This window comes from Triturus cristatus, chromosome 7, assembly GCF_964204655.1.
Source record: "Triturus cristatus chromosome 7, aTriCri1.1, whole genome shotgun sequence".
Taxonomy (NCBI): Eukaryota; Metazoa; Chordata; class Amphibia; order Caudata; family Salamandridae; genus Triturus; species Triturus cristatus.
This window is the reverse complement of record NC_140590.1, coordinates 804531301-804550472: the sequence shown is the minus strand read 5'-3', so window position 1 is coordinate 804550472 and position 19172 is coordinate 804531301. Positions and strand designations below refer to the sequence as shown.

At 41.8% G+C, this 19172-nt stretch overlaps 1 protein-coding gene and 1 long non-coding RNA gene across 2 annotated transcripts in view; one reads left to right on the top strand and one right to left on the bottom strand.

Moving 5' to 3' along the window:
• NMUR2 (neuromedin U receptor 2) overlaps positions 1-19172 on the bottom strand; it is a 388629-nt gene that overhangs the window by 235172 nt on the left and 134285 nt on the right. The window lies entirely within an intron of this gene.
• LOC146810606 (uncharacterized) lies at positions 1589-17337 on the top strand. The gene is made up of 3 exons (XR_014965708.1): positions 1589-1673; positions 4229-4313; positions 15432-17337. It is a non-coding gene; the product is annotated as an uncharacterized LOC146810606 (long non-coding RNA).

The following is a 19172-nucleotide window of genomic DNA, read 5'->3' as shown; positions in this document are numbered from 1 at the left end:
CAATTAAATAAATAAAACGAATTTCGTAGCGCGCGCTGCATCGCATTTTGCGATGCAGCGTGCGCTACGTAATTTGTTTTATTTATTTATTTAATTGTTTACTTACCTGCAATTATCCATATTCCGGTTTTTAGAACCCCCCACCCTGCCCCTCCCCCGCCCCGCCTCACCGCCCCACGGAACTCCCTCCACGGGCCGCGGCTGACTCTGTCCAAGGTTAAAGAACACAGAGCACGTTTCTCCTGCTTGTTGTTGTCCACTTGGAGACAGCTCTGAATCAGAAAGACAAACAAGAGCATCAGCATTGCACCTCCGACCAGGGCCAGGGTGGTGCAGCCGGTGCTTTCAAATATCTTCTGGATGTATAAAGCACCTGCTGCAGCTTCTTTGTCTCCAGCCATTTCCATGCAACAATAAAAATGTCAAGATTACTCTGGTGATTCATGGGTCTTCTGGAGAGTTTTTTCTTGTGGATGTTTTGACTCATCATAAGGTAGCGCAGAGGATTAATATGCCTTCTGCCAGGATGTGTACCATCCAGTTTGCAGAAGTGCATATAATCTAAATAGTTCTGTGGGTTACTGCTTTTCCCAAAGACATCTTTTTGTTACTTGCACTTTATAGGCTAAAATCTTTATGTTGAACAGTAACTTATTAACTGTTATCAAAAAGCTGCATGCAGACTGTAAGGTATAGGCTAGAATGTTATGTTTTCTTATCCAGTCTTTCATTATTCTAATGTCACAAAAAGGGGTTCTTTTGGGTAGAAATCAGATTTTATTAGTAAAGACAACCCTAAACAATGGTGTTACATTTTAAATTCTGAGTTTATGCTTCTCTGGGCCAAGCAGTCTCAAACTATATTGTCTACCAGTATGGATGACATGTGGCTCCTACACCTTGTAGTCCTCTGTCCTATGCAACATTTCCTATTCATTGATTTACACTCGTATGATTAATTGTCTCTGTGTAATGTGCTTGTGATGTAAAGTGCTCAGACACTCTACACTGGCATGAGTGGCGCTATAAAACAAAAGAAATGCATTCTTCCTTCGCATTCTTGCTTCGCTTCCATCCTTCCTTTCATCAATATGCTAACCACCTGTTTCTCATTAAATTACCTTGACCCTCTCTCCACCCCCTACATTCACCAATCCCCTTGCTTCATCAGCCTTTCTTACTACAAGTCCCAGAGTTCTCTGCCTCAGTTTCCCAATGCGTGAATGTTGAATATCACATGTGAGATATAGAGACATTTTAACTAAAGATCGGCAATTTTTTGAAAGATTACACGGACGATCGTGAGTTGGGACTTGGATTATGAATGCTATTTGAACGCAGATCCTTTGTAGATAACGAAGCAATTGTATAAATGTTATGTGTTGACCGTCATCTTTAACGTATGGGTAACAACTGAGGGAGGGCGGGGTATTATACGGAAATCTTGTGAACTTTTATTTAAAGCAGAAAAGCGAGCACGCATATTCAACATTAACGCATTGGGAAACTGAGGCAGAGAACTCTGGGTATTGTAGTAGGAAAGGCTGATGAAGCAAGGGGATTGGTGAATGTAGGGGGTTGAGAGAGGGTCAAGGTAATTTAATGAGAAACAGGTGGTTAGCATATTGATGAAAGGAAGGATGGAAGCGAAGCGGGAAGATCACAAGACGCAGGTACGAAAAAGGCATTTGGTTGATGGTTAGTGTTAAAATCTTGAATGAAAAGGCATTTGTTTGATGGTTAGTGTTAAAATCTTGAATGATAGAAAACAGTTTAGGAGTGGTTTAAGATGAGAAAGGGTTATGTTGACTGAGAGAAGTTTCTTAAAATATAGCTTTCAATGCGGAGTGTTGTCATTAGCGGGAATGAACGTTTACAGGGATGAACGTTTAAATAAGCGTTATCGTTCAGTCTTGAGTTCATGGTTTAATGCTGTTGTTTTTTAATATTGTAGTGAATCCCTGATGAAGGGCAAAGAATACGGCCGAAATGTATTGGATATAACACTGAAGATGTTTCTAAAAAATATATATGTCGTGTTGTAGAAAGAAAAGGCCTGGATGGGCAATCTGCAACCTTTGAAGTGTTAAATATATGAATCGTCTCCCATGTGATTGTTTACAACAACGTTTCAACAAGGTTTAAAACTCTGATGACATCGGATGAATAAAAGAATTTAAACTTGAAAAATGAAGTAACCTTTTGTGAAAAGGAGTTCCGCTGTGCATCCGATAGGAGCGGGATGCCGCTCCACTCATGTGTGATGTATAATTAGAGTGGTTGTTAGGCAAAAAACACTATTATCAGGACTGCACGCAAAATAACAAAACTTCAATACATTCACACAAGTATATAAAAAAAGAGGTGTGCATTTCGTCACTCTTGATGGAGGTACACGAGTTCAACTCGTAATATGGTGGGCGGCCCTTGCACAGGTTTGACACAGGTGTGCTGGCGGAGAGCCGACGCAACTGCGCCACACTCAGAATCAGGTACTGCATCATAAAAGCAAGCAGGTAAAATGTAGGATAGATTGAAACATATTCATTGAGTACTATAGGTTCATTGTTTTTCCCGATCTGGGGGCATATTATCAAGAAACGGCGTTAAAATTATGGCCGCTTTAGCGGCAGAAAACTGCCGCTAAAGCGGCGATAATGGACTTGATAATATGCCGCAGAGAATTCCCATAGAAGCCCATGTTCTGGTGTCAACATGGGCTTCTATTGAAATTCTCAGTGGCATATTATCAAGCCCATTATCGCCGCTCTAGCTGCAGTTTTCTGCTGCTAAAGCGGCGATAATATTAACGCCATGCATGATAATATGCCCCTTGGTTGCTAATTCAAAGTGTATAAACTAGAGGGTAAATGTGGTGTATTTAGGTGGTTTTAAGATTACTAAGAATTCTTATCCAAATAATGGTTTTTGTGCAGAATGTAATGAAGTCTAACCTGATTTAGAGATATTTATGTGTGACATTGAAAGATTTCATTCTAAGTTCCATGTTTTAGACATGTGACCTTGTGCACCAAGTGAGAAAGGAGAAATTGGTGCTGCACGTATATACTATATTCAAATGCTCTGAACCTTCCAGAGAATAATCTTCATGCATGTACCAATACGAATAACTAGAAACAATATTAATAATTTATGTTTTGAAATCATTTTACACATTGGTACTTTGGAAATGCAGCAATATGTCATAGTTACATTTGCCTTTTATAACGAAACTAAAATCTTTATGAGTGCAAATGAGTTGGAGAAAGTATTTAAGAATCCCAAAGAATGTGAATGTAATGTACATTTCCATTATGTTATATTCTGTGTTTCATGAACCACCTTCAATTTAGGCCGCATTTTCCTTCCTTTGCTTGATTCTGCTCTCATGGAAAGACTTCATAAACCTGCAATGTGAAAAGAAACTATCGGACCCATTACGATGTCGGTCAGATGAGTGTCCAACCAACATCGTAGTGGAAACGGGACCGCCCGACAAGAGTTGGCAGCCCCACTTCCATTATTACGATGTGACCGCTTTCATGGTGGACCGAAACCGTATTTTTTCTGTTGTGGCTTGTGCTGCAGAATGCAGCACAAGCCACAATAGAAAAATACACATTTAAAACATCCATGCACCGAGTGGCAGACACCCAGCCGCGCGGGGACGGATGCCCCCAAAGTCACATTCCGACAGCCTTTCCATGTCTGAAAGGCCGACCTGGAAATGCTGTCCAAAACGGACACCATAATCCCAAAGTGGTGCCTGAGCAGGCACCACCTCCATTTTGGGATGATCTGTAAAACCCATGCCGCAAAGAGATCTCCGATCCTGTCAGAGGCATCGGCGGTCGTTCCTCCAAGCCTAAGCGGTCTGACCGACTGCATCGTAATGCAGAGGTTGGACCGTTGATTCTGATTGTTGGACGAACCTCCACTGACAGCCTGTTGGTGGCGATCCGTCCAACATCGTAACAGGCCCCTAAGGCTCAGAGGAAGAATTTCCATTCATATACTAGGACTGTTTGCAACAATTTCACTACTTTTGAAACATCTTCTATGGGAAACTGTCCTCTTGAATTCACTCATGAGCTTTTTGCAAAAGGGGTTATCGTTGAAAGTTATACACACTGAATGATTCGACAATTTACGTGATGATCCCCATCTTTTTGCTATATCTGTCTTCCTTATGCTGCATGACCATCACACTATACGAACTGACCAATAGACTGAGTAGTCTGACCAGATGAGATGACCCAGGAGAAGTCACACCGGAACTTGAGGAATATATTATACATTGATGGGACAGAAAGGTACGCACATCTCTCTCTTGGACATTCTATGGTACACTGCTTCTCATTTTTTTGGAAATTCCTTGCGGACTCTCCTTGCTGACACATACGCTGTGTGTGTTATTCCAGACTTCTTTCCCTCTCCTGGGAGAGTGCCTTTAAACTGTCATGGTTCATGTCCTGTCCTGAACTTTCCTAAGCTTTGGTAATTAATGACCAGCCCGTAACTGATTTGTCTAATTGCAATTTTAGATCTTAAATGCTTGATATTGATGTAATTATTTCTTTAATGATTATGCTAAAATGTACTATTTTCAAATCCTGTTTCTGTCTGTCCATGATTTGTCTCCAATAATTGATTGTGCATTCCAACTGGGTTCCTAATGGTCGGAGGGAGTTCTAATAGAGAGATCGCTGGACAGCAGATACTAATGTTATTATTCTGCATAGCTTTAACTGAATTATTGGTTCGTATGATCCTATTCAGACTGAATTTCTTTAGATGTGGTCTAGCAGTAATAATACTTTACTTAAATAGCCTAGTCCTGAGGGATATATTTATATATGAATCTAATTATGAGTTAGTAGGTCAGTTGCCCAATTCATGGTCCTCATTGGATATCTGGAGTTGGATCTCTCATGTCAGACCACTGTAGGCACGATTCAAGATCCATCGGAGGCAGCCACGGCCCGTGCAGGTAAGAGCAGTGTGGCAGTGAGCCTGGTTTGGAGGATTCGATAGATGACTGCTTGGAAGGCCAAATGGATGTGAATATTTCGAAATGATAAAGGCAGTTTATTACTAAGGGCCCAGTGATCAGTCATAACTATTTTAAAAAGTTACAGTCAATCAATCAGGGTTCTTGTATAGTGTGGCTAATCACCTGGGAGGGTCTCAAGGCACAGGGGGGATGTTTCTGCAGTTCAGTTGAAGAACCCTTCACCTTTGTGTATGTGGGCACCAACTTTTTTTAAGAGCAGGCAGTGGTCTCACGGACCACTGCCTACTCTCTAAAAATGAAAAGGAAACTTTTAATTTTTCTTTTTTTAAATGCATCCCGTTTTCCTTTAGGGAAAATGGGCTGCATTAAAAAAAAAGGCTTTATTTAAAAAGCAATCACAGACATGATGGGCTGCTGACCTCAGCGGCCCACCATCCATGTGATTAGAGGCCATTCCCGATGGTCGCAAATGGTGACCTACCTCATGAATATTGATGAGGTTGGTCATTTGCCACCCTATTGAGAATCGATAATGTTTCTGAGACACATTAGTACATTGCGTTTTGTGAGTTCCTAATTGCAAGTCGCAAATAAATTGTAATTAGAGACTCGCAAAATGAAAAGGTTGTACATCTAGCCCTTGAAGATCAAAAACATACCCTGCCATATAAAGGAAATTCTGATTCAAGAACATTCTGGAATAAAAGAGTAAAGTTTTCTCCCCACAGACATTATAAATATTATGCAGTGTGTAAGCATAAATTCCATCCAAGGGGTTATTCTCTCAAAAACAATTTGGGGAAGAAAGGGCCAACAAAGAAAAGGTCCTGAAAATTACAGTTTTCTCAAAACTACACCAGTAGGAGGATGTCTTTATCTGGTTCTAAAGGTCAGGCAAAGAAATGTCATGGACGCTTGGGTGTTGAGCATAATCAGCAAGGGTTATTGAATAAACTTTCTACAAAAGCCTCAAAATACAGGAGTCAAGGTGACTCATCTTCCTATGTCAGGCCCCAAAGGATTGGTTTTGCTGGTAGGGGATTACTCAGGACAAAGGCAATTATGAAGGTACCCAAAGAGAAAAGGGGAGAAGGCGCCTACTCAGTCCTTTTCTTTATCCAGAAACCTTCAGGAGATTACAGGCCAGTCCTTGGCTTGAAGTGGGTGAACTCCTGGGTAAAGAACAACCCTCTTTCAAATGGTGACTTTGCACACAATTCCCCCATTGATAAGGCCAGGGGATTAGTTGATATAAATAGATCTGGAAGCTGCTATCTTCACATGCCTCTAAGGAAGCTATCGCAAAGGTATTTGTGGTCGCAATGGAGATGGATCACTATCAATTTCTACTTCTTCACTTTGGTCTCATATCTTACCCTATGGTCTTCATCAAAGTGTTAGCTTCACTTGTGGCTGTTCTTCATTACAAGGGAATATTTGTCTATCCGTGCCTCGACAATTGATTGATCCAGGGTTCGTCGTTTGGCATGCTTTTGTCTCACACAGGCAGAATGTAGGAAATGTTGCAATCTAATGGGTTTCCCATAAACTGGGAAAAATTCAATCTAAAACTCCCATTCCCTACTCTATAAGGAACAGCTTTTTTGCCTCTTAAAAGGATTGCCAAGATTCAGAAGTATATTGTGGAATTGTTAACACACAAAGTTTCAGAGGTGTCAAGGGGATCAAGCCTCCACAATCTTTTTGATTCCTTGCGCTCAATTCCGTCTCCAAACTTAATGGCCTGGATTTTGGAACATTGGGATCTGAGTTCTAAGACTTTCAAATACTGAATTCCAATGTGTCAACAAGTAAAAGACGATCTGGCATGGTGGATGTACATAAGCAATTTACAGAAGTGAGTTCAACCGAGTCCACCAGAACCCTTAATAGTCACAAAAGATGCCAGGTTGGAATGCATGGGGGGAGTTGTTACAGGTGCAGGGGTTCTGTTCTCACAGGGAGGTACTGAGATCCTTGAATTGGAGGGAGGTTGAGGCACTGAGATGGCCTCTGCTAGCATTTAAAAATCAACTGAGAGGGAAAGGAGTCTTGGTTCAGATGTACAATATAACCACCAACCCCTATGTAAACAAGCAGGTGGGGACAAGTTTCTAGGCTCTGAACAAGATTGCACACAATCTCTTTCTTTGGCTGAGAGGATTTGATTTCTCTGATGGCAATTCATCTTCAGGGATTGTCCAATGTAGGCTGATATGCTCAACAGGGACATTCCGTCATCTCTGGATTTTTCCTTGGATTCATCAGTATTCACTCTGGTGACTTGTTGATGGGGTATGCCTATGATGGATCCCTCATAAGTGAATGCCAAGGTCCACAAGCTTTGTATAAAGATAAAGAAAGAGCAGGCCTGAGTGTTCTCTGGTGCAAATGGCTGGAGCCACTGCTATAATCATCGTTCCATTTACCTTAATCAGGCTGTTTCTGATAATAGTGAGAAGAGAACAAGCAGATGTGATTTTGAATGCTCTTCGCTGCCCACGGCCAATTGGTTCCCCCTTATGATGATCATGACGGTGACTCAAAAATAGGCCAATTGGTTCCCTCTTTTGATGGTCATGAAGGTGATTCAAAAATGGCCACTTCCACTGCATCCACCTTTCCTCAGCTTTCTGAATCTTCAAATACAGTCACTGCAAAAGCTCTGCTTAATAGCTAGGAAGTTGAGAGGAAGCGATTGAGGAGACAGGGACTGCTGGAAAACCTGGTCCGCACTTTACAGGCATCTAGAAAGCAATCGACTTATAGACCGAATAACAGGCACAGGTGATCTTTCTCACGATGCTATGACAGGAAAGTTTTGGGGCCTTAGTCTGTGAGTTTAATCATGGATATTTTACAGGAGGGATCAAGGTTGGTATTATCAGTGGCTACCCTGAGAGTTCAATCCCTAGCTTCCACATCCAACTACAGCCTAAAACACAACCCAGCCCTACCAGTCCTTGACTGACTCACCCTGTTCCTACTGTAAACCAAGGCATACCCCTGAATAATCCTCCACTACAACATTCTAACCCTTTCTTAACCTTAACCTCTTCACAATAACCCGCTGCCACATACTAACCCAACCCTAACCCCAGAAATAGCCTATACAATGCTTGCTTCCAAAATCCCACCTTGCCACATTCCCTAAAACAGTTTTTACTGGAAAATTCCCATGTTTTTGTACAGAAGGCACTCCTTTCTGCATGGACACTGTGTTAACACATGTACATATATTCATCTTTAAGGAGGAACAAGTCCTGACCGTATAAAACTGTTCATTCTTGACCTGGTTTACAGAAACTGGAAAATCTTTCATTGACCGTCTTTCATATTTGGGCAATATAGATTGTGGCAGCTGACAGTTTGTTTGAGTGGGAAATTTCCCATTTCTCCCTGTGTCATGTGATTTTGTGTAAGGTATGCCACAGGTTTTGGTACCTAGTCTTCCAGATTTGTTTTTGCTTTACTGTTTATCCACCTATCCCTCAAGTTGAAGTCAAAAAGGGAAAAGGCAGGGACAGCATTTGTAGTCCTAAAAGGGCGAGGGGCCAGTTGGTTTCCTTGGCAAGTGCAGACAGCAGTCAAAGGGCAAAGGCTTCCAAGCACCCTCTTGCGTGTCCATTTAAGTGATCATTATGGGATTCCATCCAAGTGGATAAGCTGGAAGGTCTGGTGACTGATAATGAAAGTCTTCACTGATGCGTTGTCAGCAAGATTCGCTATTGCAGTACAGTAACTCTGAGGGTTATACTCTCTGCTCACTTATAGTAAACACCGAAATTCCTATAAAATGACGTAAATCTAAAGATCTATGGGGCATATCATCAAGGGGCCGCGATAAAATTATCGCCGCTTTAGCGTCTGTTTTCGGGTGAAAAGTGGCGATAATTTTATCGCTCTATTAGCAAGGACACGCTGGTGTGTGTTTCCTTACCTTAGCGCCCAGCATTTTTCCACCTAGTCTTGCATCGCTAATGAGATGCAAGGTAGGCGTGCCACGTAAAACTGCATTGTAAAATATCACTAACAGGCCTTCACAATATTTACAAGGTGGCCTTAAGAATTTTAGCAGACGTTAGTTTTTGGCGAAAACCGCGGTTTTTGCCAAAAACTAATGTCTGCTAAAATCCTGACTTAGCTATATTCACCATTGGGGGTGGATTATGCAGATACGACCACAGGGTCGTATCAGCAAGGTTATTGCCGTTTTCCATGGAACATCACTGGAAAACCAGCGATGTTCCGTGGAAAGCACCGCTATCACTGGAAAATTATCGCCATTGCGCTACGCGTTTTTAATACAGCGCTAGCATGGCGATCATTTCCAGCGATAGGCGGCGATAATAAATCTCACGCTAAGAGCGGCCAGCGATAATTATCGCTGCCGCTTGATAATTGCCCCGTAGTCCCTGTTATGTAGTAGTCATGACGTCCTGTAGTTCTTGCAGGATGGGTTCTCTTTGTGATAGATTCTCTTGGTTCTGCTTCTTCAGTGGGTGACAGTGAAGGATTGTAGAGAAGCATCGGTGACCCGACTGCAGAGAAGATTTGATGCTTCTCATCCTCCAGTTAACCCAATAATTATAGGCTGCGATTTCGCCCTGGTTTTGAGCGCTTTGCAAGGTCCTCTGACTGAGCCACTGACATCAGTAGTTATTAAGGGAATAATTTACAGTTTAGTGAATGAGCCACTGAGCTGGTAAGGTGGCTGAGGCCTTGTCTCTGCCAGCCTCTCAGCACCCTGCACATAGGTTGACCAACCGTCCATAAATTTCACGGACCGTCCGTAATTTGGAACATAAGTCCATTGTCTGTGACGATCTCTTTTGTGGTCGCCTTTTGTCGGTAATTTTGGCATTGGGAACTGCAAGAAGCCTCAGCTCTCTGATAGGGCCACCTTGTACTCACCCTCTGGATGCAATGACAAAAGCAGCAAAATACCAGTCGGATGGCACAGTATATTAAGGACAGATTTTAAGCTCAGGTGTTTTAAGCCATGCCCTTTATTACATCGAACAGCCTCTTTGGAGAGACCCCCAAGTTTTTACATCCCACCATGTCGCAGTCACCTCATGTCCTGGCACTGTGCACCATGCATGACTCATTGCTTCCACCTTTTCAGATTGCCTATGGGCAGGGGCATATTGAAACACCCCTCCCCTCCCCACCCCTTGCTTTAGGAACTACACTGAGGGTAGAATTATTGATGGGTCTATTCTATCTGCAACTCTGCAGACAGAGGCTCAGCTCATAACTAATGTGAAAATGTGGGCGAGTGAGTAAGGGAAGGAATTGGTGGATGGCTGGATGGATGATGAAAGGGTGAATGGATGGATGTATTGTGAGAGAAAGGATGGATGGATGAGTGAGTGAGTGATTGGAAGGATGGATGAGAGAAAAGGTAAACAGATGGATGTATGGGTGGAAGTGTAGATGGATGTGTAAAAGGATTGATGGATGAGTGAAAGGATGGATGGATGGATGAGTGAAAGGGTGGATGATGGGCGAGTAAATGGGTGGATGAATGAGTGAAATGATGGATTGATTGATGGATTGATAAGTGAAAGGGTATATGGATGGATGGATGAGTGAAAGGGTGGATGTAAGGCTGAATGAGTGAGTGAAAGGGAGGTTAGATGGACAAAAGGATGGATAGATGAGTGAAGGCGTAAAAGCATGGATGGATGAGAGAAAGGATGGATAGATAGGTGAAATGATGGATGAGTGATAGGGTCAATGGATGGATTCATGAGTGGATGAGTAGATGGATGGATGGGTGGGTGGGTGGGTAGATGGATGGGTGGGTGGGTGGATTGAAGGGTGGATGGGTGGATAGATGGAAGGATAGATGGCTAAGTGAAAGGGGATAGAGAAAGAAAGGGAGGATGGATGGTTGAATGAATGACTGAAAGTGTGAATGGGTGGAAGGATGAGTGACTTGGCAGATGAATGAGTGAAGGATGGCTGGATGGGTGAAAATGTAAATGGCTGGATGGGTGGAAGAGTGGATGGATGAGTGTACAGATGGATTGGGTGAAAGGGTGGATGGATGAATAATGGATGGATGAGTCAAATGGTGAATCGAGGGAACGATGAGTAAAATGATGGAAGAAAGGATACAGGATGGATAGGTTTGTAAATGGTTGAATATAGTTATGAGTGGGCGCACGGAATGAATGGTGAAAGACTGAATAATGTATGAAAGTATGATTACACCTTGTAGCCCCCATTATCTTAAGTAACATTTCCTATACATTGAATTTCACATTTATATCAGTCATTGTCTCTATGTATTATGTGTGTGATGTAACACACTCCGACACTCTGCCCTACATAATTGGGATGAGTAGCACTATAAAAGAAATCAAATGCACATGAGAGAGGATCTATGTGAAGATAAAGGGCACCATTGGAGGGCAGAAGCCAGGCCGCACTGGCTGGACCAGGCATCGGGCATTTCCCTGGGAGGCTGGAAAGGTGGGGGAGAGGGCAGTTTTATAACAGGGGGCTGTTACTACAAAGTTTGCTGTATATCCAGCAGTTTTCAGGCAACAATAAAAGCTGCCTCATTTATAGTCAGGTGTGGTTCACCAGTGGCTGGTGACTAATGTACCTGCAGGAGCGAAATGGGAGTTTTGAATCATCTAAGGTAGCACAAAGGGTTAATATGCCTGCTGCAAAGAATGTGCACCATGCATATCAAATAATGGTATTTTATGTGCAGATCTCAGTGGGTTACTACTTTTTTTTTCACTGAGATACTTTGGTTACTGTGCAGTTTTTATGTTATATACATAATCTAGCACAGTGAGCTATGAACTGCCATCAAGGAGATACATGCAAGCTGCATGGTAAAGGTTACAAAGTAATGTTTTCTTCCCAGTCTTTCATTATCCTGATGTTGCTTAAAAAGTTTTGTTAGCGTAGGAATAAATTCTTACCATAAAAGTTAACTCTAACCCCTGTGGTATGATCTGAATCCTGAGTTTGTGCTTCTTCAGACCAAGCACTCTAAAAAATGCCTACCGGTGTAGGTGACGTGCATCCTACAACTTGTAGTGCCCTTTGCCTTATGTAACATGATCTATACTCTGATTTACAAACATATGATCCATTGTCTCTGTATTTGTGTGTGATGTAAAGTGCTCCGACATCTTATTCTGGTACGAGAAGGGCTATAAAACAAATGAAATACATGCAAGAGAGGACCTGTGGAGAGAGGAGAGGCACTGTTGGCGACAGTGAGGGAATCATTGAAGAGCCCCATCAAAGATTGTTGGATCCTGGTGCACAGTAAAGTCATTATTTACTATCCTTTAGAAGCCTATACAATTGATATATAATGACAAATAAGTTGTAGAATGCACCATGTTTTCCCAAATTTTCTTGTGGGTGCGAAAACAAAGGCTGTGAGCTGTCAGTTTCTTTGTAACACAAAACAACTTTTAAATATCTGTAAATAAACTGTGAAAATGTTTCAAAACATATCAGCAGTTAGGAAACCACAAATGGACAACTTGTTTGCCATTCAGAAGTGTGCTGGAAACCGCGTTTTAATAGGATCAAAACAATCAAGACACTTTACTTGGTGATGTTCAATGATACATATTTGCTGAAACAACATTTCTACACATTAGTATTTGGGCGCTATATAGATTTATTAGTAAAACTGCATGATGGCATTGTGCTTCCATTTCAATAGAAAATGTTCTGTATGTAAAAGACAGTGTCTCTTACACTACAATAATGCCTCAACAGTGTATACAGTTTCTAGTCTGTAGCACACTTCTGTGCATCAATGAGAATCTGCAGTTTAAATCTCAATGAAATGAAATGGCCCAATCAGTATACTATTACCAATATACAGCTACAATAAGGAGGACTGATATATGGATGGCCGGGGCATGATGGAGCAATGTCAACTCCTATCTAACAGCTCTGACACACAATAATACCATTACACTCAGCAGTGTGCAGCCAATTATAGCTCATGCAGTCTGGCTAATAACTCCCTTTTCCTGCTTAATGCTCTTTCCCTCATACAAGACCTGTCGCTATAAATCTTATCCATCACTCAGCCCTGTACCAGCTCCTATACCAGTCATCACCAGCTGAACAGAAATGGAAAGCTTGAAGCGATCTGACGCATAAAGCTGGTCACTCGGTGGACTGCACTCTTGTCCAGCACTGCAGATCCCAATTAGCTGCATCCTGTGCATGCCGCTTTACATCTCACAATGTCTAGCCAAGCAGATCTTCCCAACCATATTTCTCTCACTAAACATGCCTAATCAGGAGCATGAATTGTAAACAAAATATCAGACTGGACAACCAAGTGCAGTAACCACATAAAGAGATTATTATCATATGAAATACCACAAAATCACCTGCACAGTTGCTCAAAGCTGCGCACATATTGAACAATCGTGAAGGGCACAATTGTCTCAACCTAATATAAACTTATTTTGACTTGTACTTAAGTGATTGTCTATTTACTATTACTCGACCTCCACTGATGTGTCTGTAAAACTTAGCTTTTATCCCAAAGTTTTGTTCTGTATTTTAACCTCCTGTCCCGAATTTTTGTCCGGTACTTTGACTCTGTGTCCCGAATTTTTACACTCGCCGCCCTGAATTTGCACCCATGCCAGTTGGTTACCCTACCTGCACACCAGGCTGGGAGCTCAATACTGCACTAGCCTACAATTTTGCAACAAATGCTCCGTCTGACATGGTTGGAACACTTTTGGAAAGACTGTTGAAATGTTGGCGGCGCTTCATATGTTCGTATGACACAATTTGCCTAATCTTGCAGGAGATCCTGCCTCCATGTTTGATGACGGTGTTCTGCAGGCAGTGCGTCAGTGAACTCTGTTTCCTAATAAAGTTTGCTATGAGCTGAGCTATTTTGGACTTAGGGAGCTTTCTGGTAAACCTTTTGCCTCATTCAGTATGGCTGACGAGGAAGACGGGTGTCAAGGATTACTGAGGCCTAGCCTAAATCTTTTCACAGTACTTAGGGCCTCCTTCCCTCCGAGGGCAGACGTGCAACAAACCCTTTGCAATCACAAGGAGGATTGTGATGGATTTGGATGTCTTGAATCAGCCGACCAAAGTCAATGACGTCATTTGAAATTAAGGGGATGCTCTGGTTTTGCAGCAAAGGTTCCTATTTGGGATTGGAGTCCATATTTTGTTAGAACTATGACACTGAGCAAGAATAGGGTAAAGATTTTAGCCAGTTATAATGTTTGCATTAGCTTTAGTTGATATTTAACCAGAGATATTTTTCAAATGTACAGCATACAGTGAACTCGGGTGGGTGAAGTAATTCTCTCCTGCCTCCCGTTTATTTCCACCTTACTTAGGGGCATATTATCAAGACAGGCGATAAAATTATCGCCACTTTAGCGGCAGAAAACTGCCGCTTCAGCGGCAGAAATGGGCTTGATAATATCCTCTATGGAATTCCAATTGAAGCTCAGGTTAGATGTCCTTCACATCTAACATGGGCTTGTATTGGAATTCCATAGAGCATATTATCAAGCCCATTATCGCCGTTTTAGCGGCAGATTTCTGCCGCTAAAGAGGCGATAACTTTATCGCCTGTCTTAATAATATGCCCCAATGTGCTTGTTTAGTTTCCCCTTCACATGAAAGCAAAACCTTTGCTGCTCGCCAAAAGGCCGTCTTTCACAGGCTGCCCCTCAGACTTCTATGTTGCCTCCTGCATACGCTGGCACATTGGCCCATCAATGAATTGTCTCTGTCATCCCTTCTGCGTCATTTTAGTAGATATTTCCCTTTAATTAGCCTATTTTTGTTGACGTAGGCCTCTGGCTTTACCCTTGGTTGACCTCCTCCCTAATCAGCAGTTCTCTCTTCCTTCCTGTACATCAATTAACTACCCGGCGTAGGTTTGAGCTTGACCATGAGATGTGAGAGGGTATCGTCTGGAATAGCCGGGCCACCACTTAGCCACCTCTTTTTTTAATAATTTGGCTATCAGTATGCATCATTATTTAATCACTGGGCAACCACTCAGGACAATTCTTAGCATAGCAAGTTAGGAAGAGATTCTTCAGAATTGGCACATAATCGTTATTGACTGAAAGCCCTTGGGATCGAAGAAAGAATGTGTGTGATGTCTTCTCATAATTAGGACGGAAGCTAGAACTGTTTTATAAATTGCCCACTTACATTGTCTTAGTAAAACATATTTTCTATTTCCCCACCACATGCATAGGTTGAGGTAATTATTATTTAGCCCTTTTCCTTTCTCTCACGTACACCTCCCACCCCACCTGACTGTAAATGTAAAGGTTATTCTGTTTTTCACACGTTAGACTATCATTTTCCGTATCAAAGCAAAATTCTGTGAAACACCTCTTCTTTTCCTTCTATTTTGCAGGGATTTTCTCAGGTCGTGGAAAGAAACCCTGCAGTGGAAGAAATGTATTCATTTTAAGTTCATCGAGGGGCAGCACTCTTCACAGGACACTAATGGCTTTGCCATACTTGACTAAGACTACTTACAGTATATACTATATACAGTAATACTGCGGTATAGCCTATGGACCCTATGTGCATGTGTGTGAAAAGAAGTATGTCAGAATATTGTCAGAAAAAAATGTTAACTGAATGTTTACGTATGTCCAAGCATCATTCTCCATCATAGCATCCCATCGCACTAGTCCATGGCAACAGAGTGGACCTGCCACCATCAGTTGTCACAATGAAGGTATTTCTGCTAATGTTTATTTGTTCTTCCTGCTGTGAGCAGCCAGCCTTCGACGTCATGTGACTGGGCTTGCACAGGAGAGTAGGTTGAATGAACAATGTAGTTCTAAGAATGACAGAGATGGCCACTGACTGGATTCGCATATAGCCGTGTCTGAACTGGGGTGGCGAAGTGAGCTAAAGAACAATGATGGATTCAACCCAGATCTGTGACTGGGAGTGAGTGTGTGAAATGTTACAGCGCTCTGTCCATCATCTGCTTGTGTTCACTTACTGGTCCTCACCATTAATAGGTTTTCTAACCTAATGGTCACTGGTACTTCAACGGCGGTCCCACAATTGCTTTGCTCTGTGTAATTGGCCGGGAGTCATGCGTTTCCCTACATCCGACTCCTCGCTTTCACAAATATCAAATACGTTTTACATTCCTGAAACTTGTTTAAATTTATGCAAATTATCTCCTTACACTAGAAGGGCATATTTAGTCACTCAAGTGATGACAATGATTTCCCAGTTATTTTGTATGTGTGTAAGACCCCATCCAATAGTGGTTTTGGACACAGTGGCAATGTCATTGCAGGTAAAGTGACTTCAGAGTCACCACGTGGATCACAATCCTTCACAGCACACAGACCTCATATTTGCAGCACTTGATGTATTCCTGTCCCGGAAACGCGAATAAATGTAGTTTATTACATCTATCAGCCATAAGACAAATTAACCTTCTTCAATCTTGCAGGACCGCCAGCTGCCACTCACCACATTCCTGCATCGCTCAGCCCATATTACATAACTGCATAGGTAATTATATGCTATAAACTGTACACAGAATCTCTAGGGAATAAAGGCTATATTAGAAGCAAGGGGCCGAAAGATGGAAAACCATGTAGGACTTGAAAATAATTCTTATTGAAATAACAGTCCTAAGCATCTTAAGACCATATGAAAACCAAGTGCTTTTCATTATGAATAATGTCAACACAAACTCAGTGTACTACCACAATTCAGTTAAAAACAATTCATTTTATTGTTACAAAATTTTTAAAATTCTGACAGAAGCAGCCATGATGGAACATAAATAACATCAAAAACAATATAACAGCCGATACACTGAAATAATAACTTTACATAAGATCATAAAGCGAATAACTGAACATTATCAAAGACAAAATTAATATTCGTGTGGTATAAACCAGAAGTGGCTAGACTTTGTAGATGTTGATTAATTTCTCGATTATTTTCTCTAAGCGCGTTTCGGCATATGACACGCCTTCCTCAGGAAGAGCCACATAAATATCTGTATGAAAGAGAGCATATAACATAACATAAAATATACAACAATAAAGTACACTGAGTTTGTGTAGGGATATAGACTGTACAATATACATGCATGCAGGTAAACTCCATATACAGTAAAGATATTCCCACAAGAAAAAAAGAGAATAAAGAACACAACCCGTGCATCAAGGCTGAATGTGAGAAAAAATTCAAAGAAAATACCCAAGAACTATACACCTGATCAAGTGATTTGCAAACACAAAAAGAATATACCAAACAAAAGCTGAAGCCGTCAAATAGTAAGCTGGAATCTAACGAGAGAAATGCATATTTCTACTCGGTGTCACAGCAGAGTGATAAGGGCGCGTCATCAAAGTGCATACCCGTGCACCAGAAGAACGCACGCTCCCAGCCTGGAAGTCAGTGGTGGTTTTAGCACTGGTGACGCCCGGTGCGGCAACCTTTGTTAGCGCCCCAACCCCCAATGACCTGATTTCCTCACTACCAACCTCCAATAGTGCCCCCCACATTCCTTCCATTTGTTTCATAGCGCTAGTCAGACCAGTGTAGTATCAGAGCACTTTAAATCACACATGCATTATAAAGCGAGAAAGAACCATCCCTTTGTTAAATCAGTGTGTAGGAAATGTTACATAAGACAATGAGGAAAACACTATGTAGGAGTCACACCTCAGCCATATGGCCGGGTACTATATTTTAGAGTGCTTGGTCTTTAGAAACACAAGCTCAGGATTTGAAAGTAGCACACTGGTTGAGGTTGGCTTTACTAATAAGAGCGTATTTATACTCAACAAACTCTTTTTACAACATTAGGATAATTAGAGACTAGGGAAATCATAATGTATTAAGCTATAATTTGCAGTTTGCATGAAGCTCTTTCATGCCGTTTGATAGCTCACTGTCAGTGGCGGCTGGTGAACTTTGAAAGAGGTGAGGCATAAATGCTAAATATTCAGGTATGAGCGCATCTGTTCCAAAGGAGATTTAAAGGGGTTCTTCACAAAAATAGGGTAAATGTAAATGGTCTGTTTTCCAGGACACTTTATTGCACACATTAACTCAAATGTCTATTTGTATACTGAATGCATATATGAAGAGGCCTCACAGTATCACAAGTGGAGCAATAACGTAGCACAAGAATCCATCGCCCAGTTCCTGCGGGTAAACTGCCACATCACGCATCACAAGAACCTTGCCCACCACCCATCTCCCTGGCCTAGTGAAATGCAGAAAAACACTCCTCATTCATCAAGGCACAGGGGCTGTCACCATGACAAAACCTCTGACAGCCCTTCATACACATTGCCCCGCACTGCAATGAGGAGACTTGATTCTTCTGCTTCAACTTCAAACTTCAGATACCTTTAATATAAAGAGTAACAGCACAGTGGTACTAACATCATGGCAAAGTGCAACAACCAGATTGCTATTTGCAGCAATTTTTTCTTCGAACTGAATGGGCTTTTTGCCAGGGCAAGATCTATCACCTTGCTTTTCTGTATGATGGCCAGGGATGTAGTGCATGAGTGCCACATATTGCATCACAAGAGTCTATTATTCTCCATATTTCTCCTCCATCATTCCTTTCCACCTAATGCAATTCCAGCGCTTTGAAGCACCCTCTGAGCAGAATGGGGCGGATCAAACAACATATCATTTGATTTCATGACCTTTCAAGATGCTGCCCTTTTTTTAACTTCCACGGCAAAAGACTTTGAAGTGGCAGAGGAGGAAAGACATTTTTTATTTGCATTTTTTCATAGTGTCTACAATAAATACACTGGAAAAATGACACTTTTTAGGGCAAACATAAGGACAGAATTGTAATGTTAATGCTCTCAAAGGCCCAGCAGTGTACATTATCAGAAAGGTACAGAACGTCCAATCTTTTAACAGTGATCTTTGGGATGGAGATAGAAGGGTCTGTCCAGATTAGACGGACAGCTCCTAAAGTGAAGTCACAGAGGAGAGCGACATGCAGCCATGGATATAAAGAAACTCGCAATGTATGAGACCGACCTGCAGCAGTGGAGGACACTCCCCTAACATTTTATAAGGCCTCTCCATAACTTACCAACTGAAAGGATTATTTAACTGAAGCTCACGACCACCA